A 25,321-nucleotide genomic window follows, 5' to 3' on the forward strand; every position below is an offset into this window, starting at 1 on the left:
CAGAAATATACTCCCCCCCTCAATGGTAGACATGCCTCCCCATCATTGATAGACATGCAGCCCTCTCAATGACGGAAATTCTACCCCTTAACAACAGAATATTAATTGTATGTTGTAAATATGCAAGACCATTTGTTTCAGCTTTGGTTGTAGCCAAATAATTCAATTTAATTTATTTTACTTTCAAGATCATCGCAACACTTTAAATACATCCCGCCAAACTTGCAGTGTTGCGTGCTCTACAGCAGTACTCTACCAGGAAACATTTCTGGATATTGGTCCTAAAATCATGGTTAACTGTTGTGCAGTCCACAAACTGTAATGGCTTGTTAAAAAGTGTTGTAAAAAAAACCTTACCCTCAAAAGAATTTATCAATAATTTCCTTTTGGTTAAAAAATACCAAGTCATAACAGAAATATCATTTATTTCCATCTTCAGGTGATATAAAACATTTCAAGAGGACTACGCTTCATCATCTTCAGTGCTGCCATTGAGTTTAGAGAGAATTCCTAATGTGCCCTTTTTCCCAAATATTGCATTTTCCATTCCTGTTGCATTTATTGCCATGACTGGATGCAAAGCTGTGCGTAGAGACCAGTACAATCCAGGGAACAACACCTCTTGCTGGGCCAGCATTTGCTTCACTCGATGACGTTCCTGCCACAGAAAAAAATAATAGCTAGTTACCCAAATAATAATGCCAGCCATTATAAGTCATATAATGCTGTACCTTACAATTAATATTACCAGAAACTCAATGTAACATTGTTCCCAGATCTAGACAATCATGGGACAATATACATGGGAGATTTTAATGCTAGACATATTACGCTGGGAGATTTTAATGCTAGACATATTACGCTGGGAGACAGTACTAACAACGATAATGGATGCAAATTTATCAAATATGTTTATGACAACAGATTAACCGTGTATACTACGGATACCCAAACTCATTTATTGGGAGGCAGACTTGATTATGTAATGGGTAGAAACCTTGTGCAAGATAGGATGGAATGTTCGTTGGTAAATCACTTAGTTAGTGATCACTATGCAGTTTCTGCTTCCTATGAGGTACAGTGTGATGTACCTAATAGACATCAGAGACGGAAAATGAATATTCCATATGGCTTGCATCACCACTTTATTAATTGTATATCAAAATGGTATCAAGATTACACAATAACGAATGTACAAGCCTTCTCCAGAGATCTCGTTGATACGATTACTACCTACTATGACACATGGGTGTGTTGGGGAACAGGTCGTAAGCCTAGCAGAAGTGGGCAACACCTACCACCACCCAAGTGGGTCCTTGACCCCGTATTTGTTAAAGAACATGAACGAGTAAAGCAACTTGGAGATGCGTACAAACGAACCAAAGCACAAGGTGACTTGCATGCATTTCTAGTTGCAAATAGAGAGATGAGAGACATGAGCAACGTTATACGTAATAAACACTGGGAAGAGTTCCTACAAAGTATAAATGAGCAAACAACACTTGTTGAAGTTTGGGAAAAGATACAAAAAATCTCTAGAAGCAGCCCAGCCAAACCGCTGCACCACAGCCCACTAGAACAAGCAAACATCCTCCTTGATCAATGGGCAATAACATCGAGCTACGACTCACTCCCAATTAACATACAGCACAAACTTGATGACACACGCCCCAACAGACAACGAACCATCAATCTTGCCTGTACAGCTATCGACGTGTCGGACCTTAATGATGTAACTGAATGGGAATTAAATCATGCACTAAAGATGGGAAAATCAACTGCTCCTGGAGAGGATGGTATTACTTACAGTCTACTGAGATTAGTCTCACACGTACCAGGTAATCCACTATTAGTGTTGTACAGAATGAGTTTACGTGAAGGAGTATTACCTGATGCTTGGACAAAGAGTGTCATTGTTCCCATCCCCAAACCACACTCAGATAATTATAGACCCATATCTTTAACATCGTGTGTTTGTAAAGTGCTTGAACGTATTGTTCTAAACCGACTCATGTATCGTATACAGGGGCACCTGTCACCCCAACTGTTTGGATTTATGCCTGGGCTCAGTACACAACACTGTTTTGCTGAGTACTTCGCACATATTGAAGCTTCCCCCCAAACAGTCTTCATCGACCTAGCAGCAGCTTTTGATACAGCAAACAGAGAAATCATACTGGAACAGCTTGCCGAGCTGGGAATACAAGGAAAATTACTGAAATGGATAAAGGGCTATTTGTCTAATCAAACAGCATATGTTTTGTTTAATGGTGTTAAAAGCACAGAGAGCAAACACTTTGAACTGGGAACTCCACAAGGAGGGGTCCTCAGTCCCTTGTTGTTCAACGTTCTGATGCATAAACTTATTAAAGATCTTCCAACTAATAATGAAGACACTGTCATTTGTTATGCTGATGATATATGTTTACAGGCTGCCACCGAGCCTAGAATGCAAGTTCTGCTCGACGCTTTTGCTACTAGAGCTGAGGAATGTGGCCTCCTTATCTCTACAGAAAACTCGTGCCCTCATTCCATGTGGTATTTCACCACCCAATTATCATATAGATGGGCGAGCACTTGAGAACTGCGAGTCTTACAGATACCTTGGTATCCCCATTAACGACCCTGGGTACCTTTCTTCTCTCAAGAGGAGACTTTGGGAGAGATTAAAGCCCTTACGGGTCCTTGTTGGTGTCAATCATGGGCTTAACGTGAGACTTGCTAGAATGTTTTATGTATCATTTATACGCTCTGTGATTGACTACAATGCTCTACATCTCACACTGTATACTGACAAAGAGCTGAAATCTCTTGAAACCTTGCAAAATGAAGCTATGCGTCTCATCCTTGGGGCTCCAAAGTCCACGAGAATAGTTAACATGAGAGCAGAGTTAAAATTACCTACCATAAGTGAGAGAATCTTGTCTATTAGCACAGTTTTCGGCGTGAAGGCATTGAGTAGATCTAGACAACACATGAAGTTTCAAGCTAAACTTTCTAATATGCTACACTCACCTGAGGTCTATAGAAGAAGAACGAAATCTGATTATGTATATTGGTTCTACAAGGTAGCCAACTCCATCAAAATATTAAATATGTACCCAACTCAACTAATGATTAATCAGCCAATTACTCCATGGGATAACTGGGATCTATCAGTTGATTTTGTAAATGCGCCCAAGAAAGATAGTGTGCACACTACATTGTTAAAACAGTTAACACTGAAAAGCATCACTGAAAGTACTCAGAGTATGGGTAACGATGTTTATCAGTGCTATACCGACGGCTCTGTAGAAGAAGGTGGACGATGTACCGGATGTGCATGTAACATATTTGAACAATCTTCTCTCGTACATACAGCAATGAAGCGCGTCAATGACTGGGCAAGTACAACTCAAACCGAACTTGCAGGCATATACCTTGCCACTGAATTTTTAAAAGACAAAGGCAGTGGACTTATATACTGTGACTCGCAGAGTGCACTCCTGGCATTGAACGCACATAGTAGTGACACCCAGAAAATAGTCAGTGATATTCGAATGAATGTTTTAGCTGCCAAAGAAAACAGATTTGAGATTAAATTCCTATGGATACCATCACATGTTGGCATCTCAAGGCATGACACTGTTGATATGCTTGCTAAGTCAGCCTGCAGAAAACCAGTGGTAGAAATTGATATGGGTATTTCATTAGCAGTGACAAAGAGAATACTTAAACAAATATCTAATGAAAATCTCACCGACCTAACAAATTCTCAAAGATCTGAAAGTTGTAGCATTAAATATTATGATAGATATCGTGAGGAGACATTCACATATGGGACTAATAGAACAAGAACCCGGCAATGTGATGTTATAGTGACCAGAATACGCCTGGGATATAGACGTATCTGGCAGCTTTCTCAAAACCCAAATGTCGAGTACACAATGTGTCAACTTTGTGAAAGAGAAAACATGCACTCTCTTGAACATTATATTGTAGAGTGTCCAATACTGACTGACTTTCGCCCTCCTGGGCTAAGGTATGCTGAACTCTGTAGTTACTATATGAGTACTGCAACACTTGATGATATATTGGACTTGTATCCAAAATTGACCATGTAATGTATCAATCATACAATGTATGTATGTGATGTAACTATATAACCTGAGCTTGTAAAAGCACCTTCATCACCTTCAGTGATTAAGTGCTTAATTGCACACTAGTTTCTTTATCAGCTACCTCACCCTGTCAGGGTAAATGAGACAAATGTATGTGAATGCATGTGTGTGTGTATATATGTATGTATGTATGTGTGTGTGTGTGTGTGTGTGTGTGTGTGTGTATATGTATGGGTATAAAGCATATATGGAAGCTGATCAGAATTACATTTCACCTTTGTGAATGTACATTAATGACACTATGTAAAAGACACATCTAATACTTTATGTAGGGCATACGTAAATCTGTGTATCTATGTATTTACGTATGTAGGTTAGCTTAGCATTTTAAAAGCACCGAATCACCTTCTGTGGTTGAGTGTTCAATAAACCTTTGAACTGTATGTTTAACACTTCTCTAACCCTGTCCATGGAGGACAGAAGAAAATGTATATATGCTGGTTAGCATTGTAAATGTGTGGCCACGTCTGTGGTAGAAAATAATAAAAAAAAAAAAAAAAAAAAAAAAAAAATTAATATTGCAGAGCTCTCATGGCTCAAATAGTTCCAAGTGAATGCCATTTAACTTAAAGCACCATAACTTGCATAAAACAGCTTTAACAAAGGTTATACTGTACTGAGAAGATATGTAAATAAAAACTGGGAGGCTGTCTGCAACTACGGGAACGAATGTTTGTCAGTCCAAGCTTGGAGGCCAGACATTAGGGGTTAGCCTCATGCAACTTTGCAGGATAATTGGCAGTTTATGGTCTCATAAGATGGTTATGGTTGGCATCTTTTCCTAGACTTGAAGGCAAATCAGCCTACACACCCTCTTCACAAAGTCAATATAAAATGTGGAAGTCTATAGAGCTTAGCATTCATTTAAATAATGTATTGGTGCATTCCACATATAGAAATACAAAATAATTATTCAGGTAAGAGTTGTATTCCAGGCACAACCTTCTGATTACAGTGATGCATATATTGTCAAGTGAAAACGTTTAAAGTGACATGTTTAAAGTTACTTCATTCGATGACGTTCCTGCCACAGAAAAAATAATAGTTACACTCGCTATTACACTGCTTGTGGATGGTGACGGGGAGGGTGCGTGTTGGTGATGACGGGAAGGGTGCATGTGGATGGTGATGGGGAGGTTATCTTGAGATGATTTCGGGACTTTAGTGTCCCTGCGGCGGCCTGGTCCTCGACCAGGCCTCCATCCCCAGAAAGCAGCCCGTGACAGCTGACTAACACCCAGGTACCTATTTTACTGCTAGGTAACAGGGGCATAGGGTGAAAGAAACTCTGTCCATTGTTTCTCGCCAGCACCCAGGATCGAACCCGGGACCACAGGATCACAAGTCCAGCGTGCTGTCCACTTGGCCGACCGGATCCCATTTCAAGAGGACTACGCTTCATCATCTTCAGTGCTGCCTTTGAGTTTAGAGAGAATTCCTAAGGCGCCCTTTTTCCCAAATATTGCATTTTCCATTCCTGTTGCATTTATTGCCATGACTGGATGCAAAGCTGTGCATAGAGACCAGTACAATCCAGGGAACAACACCTCTTGCTGGGCCAGGGAGGGTGCGTGTGGGTGATGACGGGGAGGGTGTGTGTGGGGGAGGGTGTGTGTGAGTGGTGACTGGGAGGGTGGGTGGAGATGGGGAGGGTGCGTGTGAATGGTGATGGGGAGGGTGTGTGTGGGTGGTGACGGGGAGGGTGTGTGTGGGTGGTGACGGGGAGGGTGCGTGTGGGTAGTGATAGGGAAGGTGCGTGTGGGTAGTGATAGGGAAGGTGCATGTGGGTGGTGACGGGGAGGGTGCATGTGGGTGGTGACGGGGAGGGTGCGTGTGGGTGGTGACAGGGAGGGTGCATGTGGGTGGTAATGTGGACGGTGTGTATGGGTAGAAACAGGGAGGGGTGCATGTGGGTGGTGATGGGGAGGGTGTGTGTGTGGGTGGTGATGGGAAGGGTGCATGTGGGTCGTGATGGGGACAGTGGGTGGGTGGTGACAGGGATGGTGTGTGTGGGTGATGACAGGGACGGTGTGTGTGGGTGGTGACAGGGACGGTGAGTGTGGGTGGTGACAGGGACGGTGAGTGTGGGTGGTGACAGGGACGGTGAGTGTGGTAGTGACAGAGAGGGTGCGTGTGGGTAGTGACAGAGAGGGTGCGTGTGGGTGATGACGGGGAGGGTGCGTGTGGGTGGTGACAGAAAGGGTGCGTGTGGGTGGTGACGGAGAGGGTGCGTGTGGGTGGTGACGGAGAGGGTGCGTATGGGTGGTGACGGAGAGGGTGCATGTGGGTGGTGACGGAGAGGGTGGGTGGTGACGGAGAGGGTGGGTGGTGACGGAGAGGGTGGGTGGTGACGGGGAGGGTGCTGCCGGAAAACCCAAAACCATATACAGTACTAATATTAAATACAATATGCAGATAATATTGCTGCTGTTGTGTAAATATCAAATTAACCCTAGAAATAGTGTTTATTCATACAGAAAATGTAGCACAATGGAAATTTCCATCAAAAGAAAATGGGAAATTATTGCCACTTGTCGCTTTAATTCACCAGCTAATTCTGTTGGGAATTATTCTTAATCCAGCAGTCTTTGGACTGTTAACATCATAAAAACATCTCACGTAAATTAACTTAATTATCAGTACCAAAATAGAGTAAATGGGACCTTTCTACAACTTCTTGACATCTGGACAAGAGAGCCAGGGCATCAGTGGAAGAGAGTCCTCAGTATCAACCATTGTTAACCCTTAAACTGTGCATGGCGTATATATGCACCATAGGGTGCCAGGCACGATTCAAATGGCCCGCGGCTACATGGGGTTCACATCAGCTTCCTCAGGGCTCTTGTAAACAGATGCCATGTTTAAAAAAAATCATGGGCCATATTCTCCAGTGTAAGAGCCACAGTAATATGAGAGCAACCAAGGCTGGCGCATGCAGCATGAGCTAACAGCATTGCTGTTCAGCTTGTGACCACAGCATTGCCTAAAAATGTCAAAATAAATATGTAACTGCTATTATTTAGTGATGACAGTATTACAGATGGCCCCTGACTGTGATAAAAATGACCAGGATTGTGATAATAGCAGGATTGTTGTGATAATTAGCGCTGTGTGGGAGGAGTAATGCTGAAGGAGGGAGGGAGATAGCGTCATTTACTGACTGTGTGGCCACCTGTTAGTCTGCATTCACCATACCAACTCAGTGGTTCTCTATGGTAAACACAAATGTAGATGCTTATATATAACGTTGTATTAGTGTAATAACAGCAAAAGGATTATGTTGGTAGGAGCCATTTGGGTGACAGAGGTGGTGTCGTCTGCATGACTTGTCTAGCTGTGTAGCAAGTGGCCACTATGCTTTTTGGGCACTCTACAAGCTTAGGTGTACAGTTACGGTGTATACAACATGTAGATACTTATATATAATGTGTGTAAATAGTGTAATAACACTGCAAACAGTATTGTTGGGGGAGAAATTTTAGTGTGCCTGACTGAATGAGTGAGGGCTGACTGTGTGTGTAGCAATTTCTCTTATTGCCTGAACAATGTCAGCTTAGTTGTACAGTTGTGGTGGACAACACATGTAGATACTTATATATAATGTATGTATATAGTGTAATAACAGCAAAACTATTTGTTTGTTGTTTTATGAACGTAATAATTGAATCACTAATATGGACACCATACTTTTGAGTTTAGCAATGATTCACACATTTTATTATACAAATCTATCACACTACACACTATTGAATAATATTACTGCAAAAAAACTAAGAAAAAATCAGAGACATTGAAATAATTAGGTAATAATATCTTTGTGGCAACTCCCACCTGACAGCTCGGGTGACGCTGACCGCCACTGACAACTGCTCTGTCAACGCTCACATTTTGCCAGACTTCCTTGGCCTATTGTGCCCAAAATATGTCACCTACATTTTTTTTTTTTCCCATGCTCAGGGAACACAAATTAACATTTTTAGAAGACGAAAAAAAATTTAAATTTCTTTTTCTTGCGCTCAGGGGTGTAAATCTCCTCAGGACCCCTTAGCAGCTTAAGGGTTAATCAGACAACAGGTCGCTGGGGCAAAACAGCTCCAATAATACTCCCTTGGACAAAGTGTTATGGAGAGTAAATTAGTGCTTCCATCATCAACACGCAGTCATCATCTAAATAAGGGAAGTGTTCTTTCCGAAATCTTATCTAGTCATTCCTGGCCAGTAATGTTAGGTAGACAGGATTATTTTCAGGTTAGAACGAGAGACAGCGACCAACCCAGAGTGAGTAATGTTCTCATCTCATTATTTAAATTGGCAATATTTCCTCTTGATATAGCTGTCATATATACTGGTATAGGATTACTGCTATTATGTAAGTGCCCTTTGACAGGAACAATGAAGAGGAAGCAGAACAGTTACTTGGTACACCAGTGCATGGTGTTGATGGCAACCTCAAACACGTGGATTATTTGGTGTGATCATCCTTGTTCATAACTGGTGGACCAGACTTACCTACAATAAGATAAGGCCTCCCCATTTTAGTTATTATATATATGTAGTCTAATACCGTAGTGAATGTCTGCTAATCAATAATTTGATTAACTACATATATAAATCTATAAACCCCCCATAATGTGTAAGGAGATCAATTTGTGGGAATTCAAAGAAATACAGTCCGCTTTAACTATCATACAACTTGCTATCGAAATATATAAATTAACATATAATATAAATTCTCTATAAATTCATATAAATGAAATAAATATAAATCTCACAAGTCAGTTCCCCATAGGTGCGTGTGGGTGGTGACGGAGAGGGTACGTGTGCGTGATGGCGGGGAGGGTGCATGTGGGTGGTGATGGGGATGGTGTGCGTGTGGGTGGTGACAGGGAAAGTGCGTATGGGGTGGTGACGGAGAGGGTGCATGTGGATGGTGACAGAGAGGGTGCACGTGGATGGTGACAGGGAGGGTGTGTGTGCGTGATGATGGGGAGGGTGTGTGCGTGGTGATGGGGAGGGTGTGTGCAGGTGGTGATGGGGAGGGAGCGTGTGGGTGGTGATGGGGAGGGTGCATGTGGGTGGTGATGGGGAGGGTGCGTGTGGGTGGTGATGGGGAGGGTGAGCATGTCCTTGTCTCTCCTTCCAGCGGCTCTGCTGCGGCTGCAGCCTCGTCTTCACCGATAACTGAGGGGCTCCCGGAGTCACGAGGCGGATGCTCGAGGGTTTGTGCGCGAGTCTGAATTTTGCCGTGATGTCCTACCCGCCGGGTCATGTTTGGCTTTGTCGGCTGTTCTGGTTCCTTTAGGGACATCCCTTCCGCTTTTCTTGCAATTGCTGGGTTCAGCCTCTGGGTGCCAACCAATCAACCAGGTGCCTTGCATCGGCTGCTGCATTGCCAGCTTCCACTTTGGGTTTTTTGGGGTTCAGTGCCTTGGCGCCTACCTGAGCCCCTCGCTCGATGTGTTCACGGCGGGTCGTCTCTTGGCTGGGGCTTTGTGACCAGTGCTCACTAGGCCGGTCAGGTGTGGTGGGTTCGCGGCAGTGTGACAAGCACTTCGGAGGGTTCGGGTCACTCAGAGATCAACAATCCGGTTCCATTAGATCTGCTTCCTGGTGGTTCATTGTCTGAACCGCGGGGGTTTGATGCAGTCCTTGGCGTTTTGGGACTGTTCACTTCGGGTGACTGGTCTGCTGAGTTCTTGGGGTTTGACTCTCCTGGTCGTTCACATTCAGGAGTTGTCCAACATCATGGCGGATGGCCTGTCCGGTTCATTCCCCTGTCCACGGAATGGACGGTTAACGCCGACTCATTCAGTTGGCTTTGCCTTACGTACGGGCTCCCGGAGGTGGGCCTCTTTACGTTGGCATGGCCGAGGTGTGTGTAAACGTGAGGTGCCAGATTCAAGCTGAATGAAAGGCAACAAAAACAGGAACCGTGACGCCCCACAACAAAACCAAGCCAGTCCCTGAACCCCGGATGAATCGGGACATGCCAACACGCGTCCTTGAGGTCCAGAGATAGCATCCAAGCGCCTGGCTCCAACAGAAGACGGACCTGGGACAGAGTAGTCATTTGAAAGGAAGGGCAATAAACCCACGGGTTCAGACAGGAGAATCCAGAATGAACCGGAGGTCCGCGCAGTTTCGTTTCGGGACAGGAACAGGTGGGAAACCCACCTCAGAGACGTGGTCGGTTCAACCACGCCCAAGTGAACCCACTCCGAGATGACTCAACAGAGCGCAGGATAAGAGGTCTACCTCTGCCAGGCCCGAACCCCCTGAAGGAGGAGGAGCCACCCATTGCCACTGTAGGCTGCACGAAACGACCCGAAAGGCCCACAAATCGTGAGACCAGGCGCGAGCGATCAGAGCAAGCCTCCCCCCCCCTCCCATCGCCCCAGCAATGGGATGAACTGTGAAAGGGCCAATGCACCTTATGAAAAAAGTGGCACACAGGGTGATCCCTGTGCGCCGCGAAGAGCCTGCCCCAAAACTGGCACCACAGGCCTACCACGACGGGAAGAACATCGAACCCCCTGGCACAACCCTTCCGGGAAGGGTTGTGCCAGGGTTGTGCCAGGGTTGGTTCTACGGGGGCTCATGAGCCCCAGTAGAACCAACTAGACAAACACATGTCAGCAACCAGTCGAAGCCACAGGCAGACACTGCACAACCGCAGACTCAGCAGACAGCAGCAGACAAGTGAAGAGCCAGGGTCCAAGCAGATTCCAAAGAATAAGCAAGCACCGCCTGCCGACACGCAAGGCGAGAAGCAAAAAACGCAAAACCGCATCCTGCAGGAGCGACACCAACAGCTTCAATAATGCAGACGACACACGCACTGCCGAGGGCAATGCACCAGACCCAGAGGCGGCCCCAAGCTCTATCCCAACCAACTCAAGCCAATCCAAGGACAGCCCAAGGAGGGAGAAGAAATGCAGAGTCGAAGCCAGCAGGCCATGGATACGTAAAGCCCCCATGACCAAGGCAGCCAAAGAAGGAGCCCATACAGGAAGCTGCATCACACCAACATCCCACGGAAGGGCAGGGGTGAACAAAATGCAGACACACACTCAAATTCGCCCCCCAGGGAAACCTGTAACACCGTCGGAGCCTCTCCCCTCAACCAAGCGTGCGAGACCAACAGAACGAGAGCCAAGCCTCCAACGAGAAGAGTGAGCAGTCTGCTAACCAGGACAACTCCGGAACTTCATAACAAACCCAGGATGAACACGAAGATCCATATACGAAGACATAATCAGGGTCGCGCAGGAGGTAAGCCGCAAGGGCTATCCGCACCACATGTGACGGGATGCGGGAAGCTGAAAACCTCCAGGAGAATGGGACCGAGGAAACTACGGGATCACGGAACCGAACCCCGGGAAGGGTAGATGCCAAAACCAATCTGTACGAGGAGGGAGCAAAAGAGAACCCCGTTCTCGTAGCACCAAGCCCTGCCCCGAGGGCTTGGTGCTATGAGAAGCACGGTGAAAAACTCATGCGGGATCCAGCAGAGACCAAAGCCCCCAAGTCAACCCCTTCCCTGCCCCGGGAACACCACACCGAAGACCCAGAGTCGAGCCGTCCCCCGCAAAGCCCAGGCCTCACAAGAAAAAGCCGGGGTAGCCGAAAAACACTAAGGAAGGGGGCCCACTCGTCAGACCCATAACACATCGGCAGGAGGAATAGGCTCGAATGCCCCTGCCACCACCCCAGAAGGGGGCACCCCTGAAACCACCAGAGTCTCAACACTAACTAGACCCTGCCCCGCCTCCGAACCCGCGGAAGGGCTAGAGCCGAAAGTCAGGGAGGGGGACCGGACGCACAACAGAAGGGGAAAAGGAAGGGTGGAAGAAACCAAAGGCAAAGCGACTGCCACCCGTAAAGACAGGTTCCTAAAACACAACGGGGCGGTCTCGGGGCATCCGGAGAAGCAACCAATCCAGCACGTTGCAGCAACCAGAACCTAGCAGCATGCAATGCAGCTGCTGCCTGCACCCTCAGAGCATAATCAAGAATAAGGGTGAACTGGAACACGCACGGACAACAACGTCGCATGACTCCTGGTCAAAAGAACACTGACCCAACAGGCAGCATGGCGGAGGCACAACCAGTGAATGTCACCCTGAGACAAGGGGGACAGAGCAACCATCAACCTCGCACGAAGTGAGAAGGGACTCAAGGGGCACATCCATCGGACCACAGAGCCCCTGCGGAGTTTCCCAGGGCCCTTAGCCTTGGTAACACGCTAAAGGAAGCCCAGGCAGGGTACTGCGAACTTGGTGCCCAAAACTACCAAGCAAACTTCTACAGCTGAATCCCTGGGACGTTTCCACTCATGGGGGCCAAGCAGAGGGAACCACCAAAGGCTAAGAAGGACCCTAAAAGAAACAGGGGCAACCATCCAAAGGCAGACCCCTCCCCACCTGACAGGAAAACAAAAACAAAAGAAAACCCCCACAAGAGGACAACGTTCCCAGGTGGAACAGAGCCGGCTGCTATAATAGGTGAAAACTAGCTGTGCAGTACCCCGTGCCCCTACCAGTGACGAAAACTACCTCCTACCCAGAGGCAAACAAGGGCAACAAGAACGCCAGCTGACTCCAAGGGCAGCCAAGTACCGAGCAGTAAAAGACACAGCAGAGGTAGATTCCAAGGTGACTTGTGGAAGGTGGCCCAAAGCCCCAAGGGCAGTACTTACTGGGCATCTAGGGCAGGAAACCCCAGATGCATGCAGCCCGAGTACTGTAGAATATTACTCCTAGCTTACACACCACCTGTAGAGACAAACTACTCCACAAGGCACAGTAACTGAAACAAAAATCACAGCCAGAGGCACCTGACCAGCCAATATCACATCAGTCAAGAACTGCCGGTTGGATCGCCGGTGCGGGAGGTCTGGGGCTTCCCCCTTCCCCCTCCCGGGGAGTGGGGTTTGCGCAGACAGCGGCATGGCGACGTGATGATGTCATGCTAGTCTGCTACTTTTCATTTGAGGAGTTCTGTCCAATTGTTTAGCTTTCGGTAGCAATATTTTCACCAGTAAGGGGGTTTGTTTTGGGGCACCTACCTTTCTGGGTGCCAGACCCGGTCGATGGCAGACAAAATGCTTCCCACCACACGGGGTTTCTATAGACCATTGCTCCTCACTCCTCTCTGAGGGGGGCCCAGGTTTTGGCTTGTGGTTCCCGGTAGGCAAGAACTCCATGCACTTTGACTGATGCCAAAAAGCTAATAGTTACATATCTGCCTGGATAGCTCTGGGGAGCCGACGGAGCTCCGCTCAGAAACATGGCCACCTTTGTGTTTAGCTACAGTCCAGTACCGAGTCCCAAGCTACTGTATAAAACAATTAATGTCAATATTCTTACAAATGTTCCTGCTGGTTACCTACCTTGGGTGACTCAAAACATGCAGGGCAGTTCTCAGGAATAACTGGCAGCTTCTTTGATTCTGCAAATCTTCTCAAATCTTTCTCTCGTACATAGACAAAAGGACGAATAACCCGAAGATCGCCTTCTCTGTAACAAAAATATTGTGTAACATTCTTTTAACCCTTAAACTGCACATGACATATATATTCAATCAGAGTAACATATCCCACCGTGCGCATGGCATACATATACGAGGAAGGGTGCCTGCTACGATTCAAATGGCCAGCGGCTACACAGGGTTCACATCAGCTTCCTCAGGACTCTTGTCAACAGACACCATGTTGAAAAAAAAAATGGTCAAAATTCTCGGGTGTGAGAGCCACAGTACTGTGTGAGCAACCAAGGCTGGCACACGCAGCATGAGCTAACATAACTGCTGTTTGGCTTGTGACCACAGCATCACCTAAAACCTCAAAATTAATATGTAACTGTTATTATTTAGTGATGACAGTATTACAGAAGACCCCTGACTGTGATAAAAATGACCAGGATTGTGACAATAGCAGAATTCTTGTGATAATTAGCACTGTGTGGGGAGGAGTATTGCTGAGGGAGGTACCGTTGTCTGCTGAATCTGTGTAGGCCACCTGATGTCTGCACTCACCATAGCAGCTTAATGGTTCGCTATGGTGAACACAAATGTAGATACTTATATATATAACGTGTGTATTAGTGTAATAACAGCAAAAGGAGTATGTTGGGAGGAGCCATTTAGGTGACGGAGGTGGCATCATCTGCATGACTAGCCATGCTGTGTAGAGGGTGGCCACTATGCTCTTTGGGCACCATAAAAGCTTAGTTGTACAGTTATGGTGAATAAAACATGTAGATACTTATATATATAGTGTGTATATAGAGTAATAACACCACAAACATTATTGTTGGGGAGAATAGAGCATCTGGCCTTGAACCAGTGTGGGAAGCAGCCGCCAGCTCTATGTGTGGCGACGTCTCTTTTATATTGTCTGAACCCACTATACCAGCTTAGTTTTAAAGTTTTGGTGAATAAAACATGTAGATACTTATATATAACGTCTATATATAGTGAATAAAAACAAAAACAGTATGGTGGGAGGAGAATGTTGGTTAGTGAGGTGTTGTTGAGGGAGGGAGTGGCGGCGAGTGGCTGGCTGGCTGGTGGGACAGCCACTTGTCGTTGCTTTTTGACTCACCATACCAATTCAGAGGTCAGTTATGGTGAACAAAACATGCAGATACTCGCAATGTCATTTTCATACTGTCTCTCTGCTTCTCTCCTCACCCCTGAAGGTACTCAATCCTCAGTACAGTCGGTGTTGGTGTATGACTGCGCCTGTTACCTGCGATGGATTCATCTTCCTCGGGGCTCAATTATCAGGTTCCATTCAGACTGCTTCCCCATGTCTCAACTGGGGCTCTTCGGTCCGTGGCTCTTTAGGGTTGGTCGCTTCAGGTAGCTCTTCTGCTGAGTTCTTGGGGTTTAGATCTCAGTGCCGTTCACATTCAGGAAGTGTACAACATCCTGGCAGATGGCCTGTCGCTCTTCATTCCTCTTTCCACTGAGTGGACAGCCAACGCCGCCTCTTTCCTTTGGGTTTGTCGGACGTATGAGCACCTGGAGGTGGACCTTTTCATGTCGGCGTGGTCTCGGCATATCCCATTGTACATGGCGCCATTCTCCAACTGTGAGGCTTTCGCAGGGGACACTTTTTGGCAGGACTGGTCACGGTGGGGTTTACTGTACCTCTTTCCCTGGGTGCGGCTGTTGCTCCAGGTTCTGGCTCGGCTCGAATCCTATCATGAGAGGGTGATTCTCCTGGCCCCATGGTGGCTGGCCCAGTTTTGGTTTCAGGCGCTGGGAGGCACCGAACCGAACGTCGTAGAACGAAACCGAAGGCGTCTGAACCCGGGAATTTTTCTGCAGCTCCGCCTCTTTCATCAAGTCAGGCCAGTGAGGTACTTCGCTGGTTCGATTTACTCTACCGCTCTTTGCATCTGGTTTTTCTGATGCGGGTGTACTGCCTTTTGTATGGTGAACAGGTGGCTTCTTTGATGGTATCCGACCTGAGGTCTTCATCCCAGCAACAGTATGAAGATTCTTGGCGGTCTTTCCGCCATTTCCTTTCTCTTTGCAGGGTTTCGTCTGTGTCGGTTATGGTTGCCCTTTCTCTCTTGGTTTTTCATAGACTGGCATCTTATGACAAATACTGTCACTTCTTATTGTGCAGCATTGGTAGAGCCACTGCAGCTTGCATTTGGACTGGATGTCACTTCTGTTCCGTTCTCCAAGCTCTCATGTGCATTTCTTCACCTCTGGCCTGCTCATGCACCGCCTGAGCCACCTTGCTCTTTGGACCGGGTTCTTTCCTTTCTTACATCTCCACGATTTGTTGTGGCCCCTTCAGTTTGAGACTGCTTTGGGAAAGCCTTGTTTTTGTTGGCTTTGGCCTCTGGGGGGTCGGGTTGGGGAGCTTCATGATGTTCTCCAGCGCCGGGGGTTCCGTTCGCTTGATCATTTTGTTAGCTTGCAGCCTTCCCCTTCTTTTCTGGCAAAGAATGAGATGGCAGACTTCCGAAGAGGTCCGTTGGTTGTGGTTGGTTAGGTCGGAGGTGCATCATGTGTTGTGTTTGGTGGAGACTTCACGGCACTACCTGCAGGCCACTGGTTCGGTGACAGTGGTCGCGCTCTGGGTGGATTTGGTTTCCTTGGTTACCTGTTCCAGGGCTCGTGTGTCTCAGGTTGTCCACGGTGTAATTAAGTTTAGCCAGCCTGCAGTCTACCCTCGTGCCCATGATGTGAGGAAGTATGATGGTCTTGCTGCTGTCTTTGGTAATATGTCTTGGGTCGACAGTCGGGCATGGGGGTTTAACCCTTTAACTGCGCGGCCAATAAATATGACACCCCCCCAGTGCGCAAGAAATAAAATCTCGAGAAACAATTCTTTTTTGATCTGAAAGTGACAAAAACCCCTCCCTGTATATGGGTATAGCAATGGAATTTCGAAATTGTACCTACTTTGGCTGCTATGGGGTCCGTAAGGTGGCACGTGATGTCATCATTCCCCGTGCGCCCGTGCCGTAAGCTCCCGGGGCCGATGGGGCACCCAGGGCGGGTCACGCGAGTTGCCGCGAATATATTTTTGTTCATTTTTTGTGCACAGTTCCAAATACATTTCATTTGTTTTTACGTGCTAATCCTATTTGTATAATGAACACGTACACTATATTATGGCAGTAAAACATCCGTACTGTCCGAGGACACTGTTACGTGCATGACACTTGTGTACACATATGTTGCACATATTTACCATGTATCATGCTAATTTATGTATATATACAATCTATTTACAGACTATACACTGTCACACACTATATACATTCACCATCAACACATTCAGAACACCGCGAATGTGAGCTGTCACACCCAGCCAGCCCTCCCTAACTCCTCCAACATTGTATTTGCCAACATTGCTCCTCCCATCATACAGTTATTCAAACCAATGTTTCATGTTCATTTATGTATATTTACAACATATGTACACACTATACACTGTCACACACTATATACATTTACCATCAACATATTCAGAACATCACGAGTGTGAGTAGCCACACCCAGACAGGCCCTCCCTCACTCCAACATCTTACTCGCCAACATTGCTCCTCCCACCATACAGTTATTGTTTTTATTACACTATTTACACATGTTATATATACTTATTTACATGTTGTATTTACCAGAACTATGCAAGTAAGCCTGTATTGTGTACAAACAGTACAGTGGCCACCATACACTGCATGAGAAATCACACAGCAGACGACGCTACAATTACGACGTCACCTCCCTCACCAACATAGCTCCACTCAACATACCCCTGTTGCTGTTATTACACTATATACACACACACACACACACACCATGCTAGATTTGATATTTACCAGGAAGGAGGAAGAGATATTTGACATTCAGTACCTTCCTCCCTTGGGTAAAAGTGACCATGTCTTTTTGGGAATAAAGTATGCAATGCGTTATAAGCTGGAAGAAAATAAGGAGGTTGAAGCAGTTGAAAAACCAGACTTCAGGAGAGGACAGTATGGTGACCTTAGAAATTTTTTTAGTGAGTATAATTGGACAGACTTGATGCTAGGCAAGGAAGTGAATGAGATGTATGGCAAGTTTTGTGAAATATATGATAAAGGCACAAAAAAATTTATACCAAAACAGAGATGCAGAACTAGGAAACAGGATTGGTTCAATAGAAATTGCGAGAGGGCTAGAGACCGAAAGACACAAAAATGGAATCAATACAGGAAGAGGCCGAACCCCCAAACATACCAGCGATACAAAGATGCGAGAAACAACTACACGGCAGTGAGGAGAGAGGCAGAAAGAAATTTTGAAAAAGGGATTGCGGACAAATGTAAAACAGAACCAGGTCTATTCTATAAATTCATAAACAACAAATTGCAGGTAAAGGATAATATTCAGAGGTTGAAAATGGGAAATAGATTCACGGAAGATGAAAAGGAAATGTGTGAAACACTAAACGAAAAGTTCCAAAGTGTGTTTGTACAAAATGAAATCTTTAGGGAACCAGATACAATAAGAATTCCAGAGAACAACATAGAACACATAGAGGTGTCTAGAGACGAAGTGGAAAAAATGCTCAAAGAGCTCGGTAAGAACAAAGCAGCTGGCCAAGATGGCGTTTCACCATGGGTTCTGAGAGAATGTGCATCTGAGCTCAGCATTCCACTTCACCTGATCTTTCAGGCATCCCTGTGTACAGGAATCGTAGCAGACGGGTGGAAACAGGCTAACATAGTTCCAATCTACAAAAGTGGCAGCAGGGAAGACCCCCTCAATTATAGACCTGTATCATTGACAAGTGTAATAGTGAAAGTATTGGAAAAACTAATCAAAACTAAATGGGTAGAACACCTAGAGAGAAATGATATAATATCAGACAGACAGTATGGTTTTCGATCTGGAAGATCCTGTGTATCGAATTTACTAAGTTTCTATGATCGAGCCACAGAGATATTACAGGAAAGAGATGGTTGGGTTGACTGCATCTATCTGGACCTAAAAAAGGCTTTCGACAGAGTTCCACATAAGAGGTTGTTCTGGAAACTGGAAAATATTGGAGGGGTGACAGGTAAGCTTCTATCATGGATGAAAAATTTTCTGACTGATAGAAAAATGAGGGCGGTAATCAGAGGCAATGTATCAGAATGGAGAAATGTCACAAGTGGAGTACCACAGGGTTCAGTTCTTGCACCAGTGATGTTTATTGTGTACATAAATGATCTACCAGTTGGTATACAGAATTATATGAACATGTTTGCTGATGATGCTAAGATAATAGGAAGGATAAGAAATTTAGATGACTGTCATGCCCTTCAAGAAGACCTGGACAAAATAAGTATATGGAGCACCACTTGGCAAATGGAATTTAATGTTAATAAATGTCATGTTATGGAATGTGGAATAGGAGAACATAGACCCCACACAACCTATATATTATGTGAGAAATCTTTAAAGAATTCTGATAAAGAAAGAGATCTAGGAGTGGTTCTAGATAGAAAACTATCACCTGAGGACCACATAAAGAATATTGTGCAAGGAGCCTATGCTATGCTTTCTAACTTCAGAATTGCATTTAAATACATGGATGGCGATATACTAAAGAAATTGTTCATGACTTTTGTTAGGCCAAAGCTAGAATATGCAGCTGTTGTGTGGTGCCCATATCTTAAGAAGCACATCAACAAACTGGAAAAGGTGCAAAGACATGCTACTAAGTGGCTCCCAGAACTGAAGGGCAAGAGCTACGAGGAGAGGTTAGAAGCATTAAATATGCCAAAACTAGAAGACAGAAGAAAAAGAGGTGATATGATCACTACATACAAAATAGTAACAGGAATTGATAAAATCGACAGGGAAGACTTCCTGAGACCTGGAATTTCAAGAACAAGAGGTCATAGATTTAAACTAGCTAAACACAGATGCCGAAGAAATATAAGAAAATTCACCTTCGCAAATAGAGTGGTAGACGGTTGGAACAAGTTAAGTGAGAAGGTGGTGGAGGCCAAGACCGTCAGTAGTTTCAAAGCGTTATATGACAAAGAGTGCTGGGAAGACGGGACACCACGAGCGTAGCTCTCATCCTGTAACTACAGTTAGGTAATTACACTGTATATACCCATGTACATGTGTGTTCCTCATAGCGAACCACGAAGCTAGTATGGTGAGCAAAACAAGAGTGGCTGCCACACAGTGAGGCTACCTCAATTCTCTCCCTCCCTCCCTCACCAAAATTCCTCCTTCCACAATACTACACACAATGCTAATTATAACCACAATCCTGGTCACTAATTTCTGTAAATGAATAATTAACCACGCGTTTATTTTGAAAAGGATCCTAAGAAGTCGTTTGAAGATTCCTAGATGGACGAAATAATGCTGTGGTGTTGTGGCTAGCACTGTGAACATCGTGAACAGCATTGAATCACTGATATTTCAACCCGTTCTCACACAAGACAGCACATATATGACTTAATGCTTAAAGTCAATATGTTGAATATGAATTAGTAAATATGTGATATATTCCCAGTTACTTTTTTTACCAAGGCCCAAACTCTTCCTCACGTACCAATTTACGTGTCACAGTACCCGTCCGTCAACATAGATAGCAGAATATTCGTGATTGGTTCAATTATAAGGAAAATTTTAGTTTTCAGGTCCCACATGGGTTGTGAAATTTACCTACTATTGTCCATGCTCTTAGAATATTACATATCAGCTACTTCCTATTGAAGGCTCGTAGTTTTGTTTTGAGAAATATTAGTTGTTCTTAGTAAATTATAATAAGCACTAAAAATTATTACATAGAATAACAGTCCTTCACCAATCAATATTATATACCATAGTTTGTGCTTTACAAATCTTTAAAGGATGTTTTGTAGGAACGCTAACAGAAAAGATGTTACATTTGAATGTCTATGGGGTAAACTACTGCAAACAGGATGGTATTGTGTCTACTATACCAACTATAGCTAGGATGGGTATATTGTCACCTACCGCCTGTTAGGTGGGAAAGGGGTCCAATACCACCCACAGGATGGGTATGAGGGTCACATCCACCCACAGGATGAGTATGGGGATCACATCCACCCACAGGAAGGGTATGGGGTCCAATACCACCCACAGGATGAGTATGGCGTCCACTACAACCCACAGGATGGGTATGGGGCTCCAACCACCCATAGAATGGGTATGGGGCTCCAACCACAAATAAAATGGGAATAGGGTCCAATAACACCCACTGGATGTGTATGGCGTCCATTGCCGCGCGTCGAGCTCGAAAACCGCAGCATTCATCTCAGAACCATGCCTATTTCACACAGATTCCTTAATAAACGTAAGAGTTTTATATGTCACAAGAAAGATAGAAATATAAGCTTCATTCTAAATACCTTACCATGGGCATATTTAAATTTAAAGCGAAGATACGTGTACTTTTATAATAACCGAGCTTTGACCCCGGACAGATTGATCGACCGAGCAACTCTCTCTCAGAACAATGTTTATTTCACGTGAATTCGTTAATAAACATATATGTTTTATATGTCTCAAGAAAGGCAGACATATAAGCTTCACTTTAAACACTTTACCATAGACATATTTAAAGTTCTAATGAAGATACATGTATTTTAAAAATTACGGAGCTCCCACCCCGTGCGGACTGAACGACAGAGCAACTCTCTCTCAGATCAATGTTTATTTCACGTAAATTCGGTAATAAACACAAATGTTTTATATGTCTTAAGCAAGATAGAAATAAGAGCTTCATTTTAAATACATTACAATAGACATATTTATAGCTCAAGTGAAGATACATATGATTTTATAGTAGCGCTCAGTAGCTTGTCGGGCTTTGAGTGCAGACGCCTACGCACTTGCCGATATATTGTATAATTAACAAAGATACGCTAATAAAGCATAAAATCTTATATGCCTCCAGAAAGACCGAGATATGAACATTATTATGATTGCACCAAATGAAATATATCATGTTTGAGAACAAAGATATATCAATTTTAAATTAAGTTTCGACTCTTGCTCGGGCAAGAGAGAGGGGGCGACTCTCGCCCCATCTATTGGAGATTCTGTCCACTAAAGACCCAAAGCTACTCAAACCCTCCTAGCATTATTTAAGTAATGAAGTAATATGGTATATTTACTATAATGTGGGTGCTGAATGCAGAACATGAGAAAACATATATTTACTCCAAACTAATATAATTTCATTATGAAATAAGTAAATAAGTAGCATCAAAGGAAGTCGACGGTCCAAGCATCAATGTTGTGGAGCGACTTATCCAAGATATATCGTTGTTTGGTAAGTGTTTGTTGGCATATCCAGTTGTCGCGCTTCTCTGCACAAATTATCACAAATTTAAATTATAATGTTAACAAGTAGAATACGTATTTTTAATAAAATCTAACATAACTAGCCAGAAAACATTTAACATTTATTAAAAAAATATATGTTTGGAAGTTAAATCGACTTCATAGGACAATAGTTTTGTTATATATACTCGTTATTCGTTGACATGCGTTCGCTACTTAAACTACCATGTACTGTACTTAGGTAAAATCTCCCATGTCTCTTCACTCATCTCACCGAACCCTACAGGCTCTGTGATATATTGTTTAATTAATTGAGATTCACAAATAAAGCTTATAATTGTATGTTATCAAAAAGGCAGAGCTTATTTTAGTTAATTTATTATGCACCCCATACCCATCCTATGAGCGATAGTGGAGTGTTACAGAGGCACATAATGGGCTCAGGGACTGAGCCCCACAATTCATATAGCCAAGGAAGTTATAATCTTGATAAGCTAGTTACAAAAGTCAATGCACATTGTCACATCAACAATGGGCTCGAGACCGACCACAAGTACAGTTTATAATTTAAGCAACTGACATATATGGAGGGCTAGTGTCACAATTGATATGTTTATCCTACACATAACCCCCTCTCCCCCATCCAATAGGCAGCGTTGGATAGGTTACAATCAAGTCGTTTTTTTGCGTTTTATTCAGAGATTAGATCTTATTGGGTGAGGAAAGATATTTATATTTTAAAGAAGGCTTCTTGGCTGATGCTCTCCATTGATGGAAAATATACAACCTTTTGAAAATCAATGTTAATTTGATCTAGATATTGTAATTAACGAAAGTATTTATGTCATCTGAAAGGTAGAAATATAGGCTACATTTAAAATCCTTTGTCATAAATATAACTGAAGTGAAAACGAAGATATATGTGTTTTGATAGTTACTTGATGGCAAGCTCTGAGAGTGTGAAGCCCTGCACACCAGCCAATAAATTGTATAATTAGTTTCCATATATTTTAATTAATCTTAAAAATCTATATGTTAGAAGAAAGGTAGATGTAGCCGTTAATGTGACAACATTTAAAAATATATATCTCTTAAGTTAAATAAATAATACCACCTTATCGCCGGTGTCCGGACACATGAAAACTACCTAGGTATCAGTATCCAGCCAGGCGGGGATCACAGGCTGCACAATACTGATAAATTATGTAATGCACTACTTGTGGTCCATCTCGAACCCATTTATGATGTGACGACTTATAGTGAATTTTGTAACTAGCTCATCAAGATTGTAACTTGCTTAGCTAAATGAATTGTGGGGTTCGGTCCATTCATTTTCTTTCTTTATTATGCACCCCATAATACCCATCCCGTGGGCGGTGGTGTAAAGGATTACAGAGGCACATAATCGGTTCAGGAACTGAACCCTCTAGTTCGTTTAGCTAAGCAAATAACAATCTTTTGACGCTAGTTACAAAATTATTAATGTACACATACTTATGCATACATGTACATATTCATACGTATACATATATACATACACATACATATTTAATCACCCCCACAAATACACACATCAGTAATCTTTTGTGTCACAAGTAATTCAACAAGAGGCTCACAACAGTCACTATACAAGGTACTTTACATTTATGAAGAGTCGCACAGTTACTAGTCTTGCTCCACACCCACCCAACTGGGCGGCAGCTTTACAGTCATGTGCTCCACACCCACCCAACTGGGCAGCAGCTTTACAGTCATGTGCTCCACACCCACCCAACTGGGCGGCAGCTTTACAGTCATGTGCTCCACACCCACCCAACTGGGCGGCTGCTTTACAGTCATGTGCTCCATACCCACCCAACTGGGCAGCAGCTTTACAGTCATGTGCATGCATTACCTACAGTAAGCAAATTTTGGATACTTCGCTAAGATTTCGGGCAGCACATCATTATGAATGAAGTACTTACACATTTCATGGACACTATTGATGTTGTTATCTTTAAATTCCGCGATTTTTCACATTCCATTATATAATACAAGATATATACAAGATTTGTTACATTCTTGTACAGCCACTAGTACGCGTAGCGTTTCGGGCAAGTCCTTAATCCTACGGTCTCTGGAATACGATCCCCCGCCGCGAAGAATCGTTTTTTCATCCAAGTACACATTTTACTGTTGCGTTAAACAGAGGCTACAGTTAAGGAATTGCGCCCAGTAAATCCTCCCCGGCCAGGATACGAACCCATGACATAGCGCTCGCGGAACGCCAGGCGAGTGTCTTACCACTACACCACGGACTCTGCCAATGACGCCAATAATGACGCAATAATAATGACGCAATAATAATAATAATAATGACTGCCAATAATGACGCAAAGTATGCGAATAGTTCTGCTGACAGAGTTTACATTTAGTCAAATCTGCATCATCAGATGTTACAAATTCCCAGAGGTACTTGTAGCTGAGCCTGAACCTAGCAGTGGTAACATCTAGAAGTCTGCTAACATTATTGGATGACCCATAGACGAGCGATTCATCAAAGTTTATACAATATTGTGAAATTGAGAGTCAGTGTAGTAACATAAATTGGTAAATCATAAATATTGTAAGTTAAGAATCACCTATGAACACCTATGGACTAATGGATCACCTATGGATCACCTATGGATCACCTATGGACTAATATAACAGCTCCCCTTACATCTGGGGTAATTTATGACAGAACAACTGACCACTATCCTACTTTCCTCATAGAAAACATTGACACATCACCACCAGAAACCAAAAAACTTTCATACAGGCTACATAGTGAATCAGCTTTAGGCAATCTCTTTAATGCACTTCACAATATTAACTGGGAATCTGAATTTAATAATTCACAGGATATAAACTCATCAACTAACCTCTTTCTCTCCAAAACTCTAAGCCTCTACAACACTCACTGTCCCCTCCTTACCAAACAAGTAACTGATAAAAGAAAAAATAACCCGTGGCTCACAAGTGGCATAATTAAATCAATCAACAAAAAACATGAATACGAAAAGAAATTTAGGAGTGGCCTAATTTCAATGGAAGTAGTTAAAAGGTACTCATCAGTGCTTACCAGTATCATAAGAAAAGCAAAACTTTCATATTATGAGACTAGATTAAAAGAAGCAAAAGGCAACATGAAAAGCACATGGAATACCATCTCTAACATCCTGGGAACTAAACAACACTCCCACAACCAGATAACACTCTCTAAGGATGGCCTTACACTGTCATCTGACTTAGAAATGGCGAATGAATTTAATAGCTTCTTTTCATCGATTGGTGCTAACCTTGCAAGTAAAATC

At 43.9% G+C, this 25,321-nt stretch overlaps 1 non-coding gene across 1 annotated transcript in view; it reads right to left on the reverse strand.

Moving 5' to 3' along the window:
• Positions 1 to 408: 408 nt before the first annotated feature.
• Positions 409 to 25,321, reverse strand: part of LOC123770444 (uncharacterized) — a 157,232-nt gene continuing 132,319 nt past the window's right edge. The window contains exons 14-15 of the transcript XR_011222172.1: positions 13,552 to 13,678; positions 409 to 658 (exon numbers count right to left, since the gene is read on the reverse strand). This is a non-coding gene — a transcript (uncharacterized protein). The remainder of the gene's footprint in view (positions 659 to 13,551; positions 13,679 to 25,321) is intronic.

This window comes from Procambarus clarkii, chromosome 46 (genome assembly GCF_040958095.1).
Source record: "Procambarus clarkii isolate CNS0578487 chromosome 46, FALCON_Pclarkii_2.0, whole genome shotgun sequence".
NCBI classification, from domain to species: Eukaryota; Metazoa; Arthropoda; class Malacostraca; order Decapoda; family Cambaridae; genus Procambarus; species Procambarus clarkii.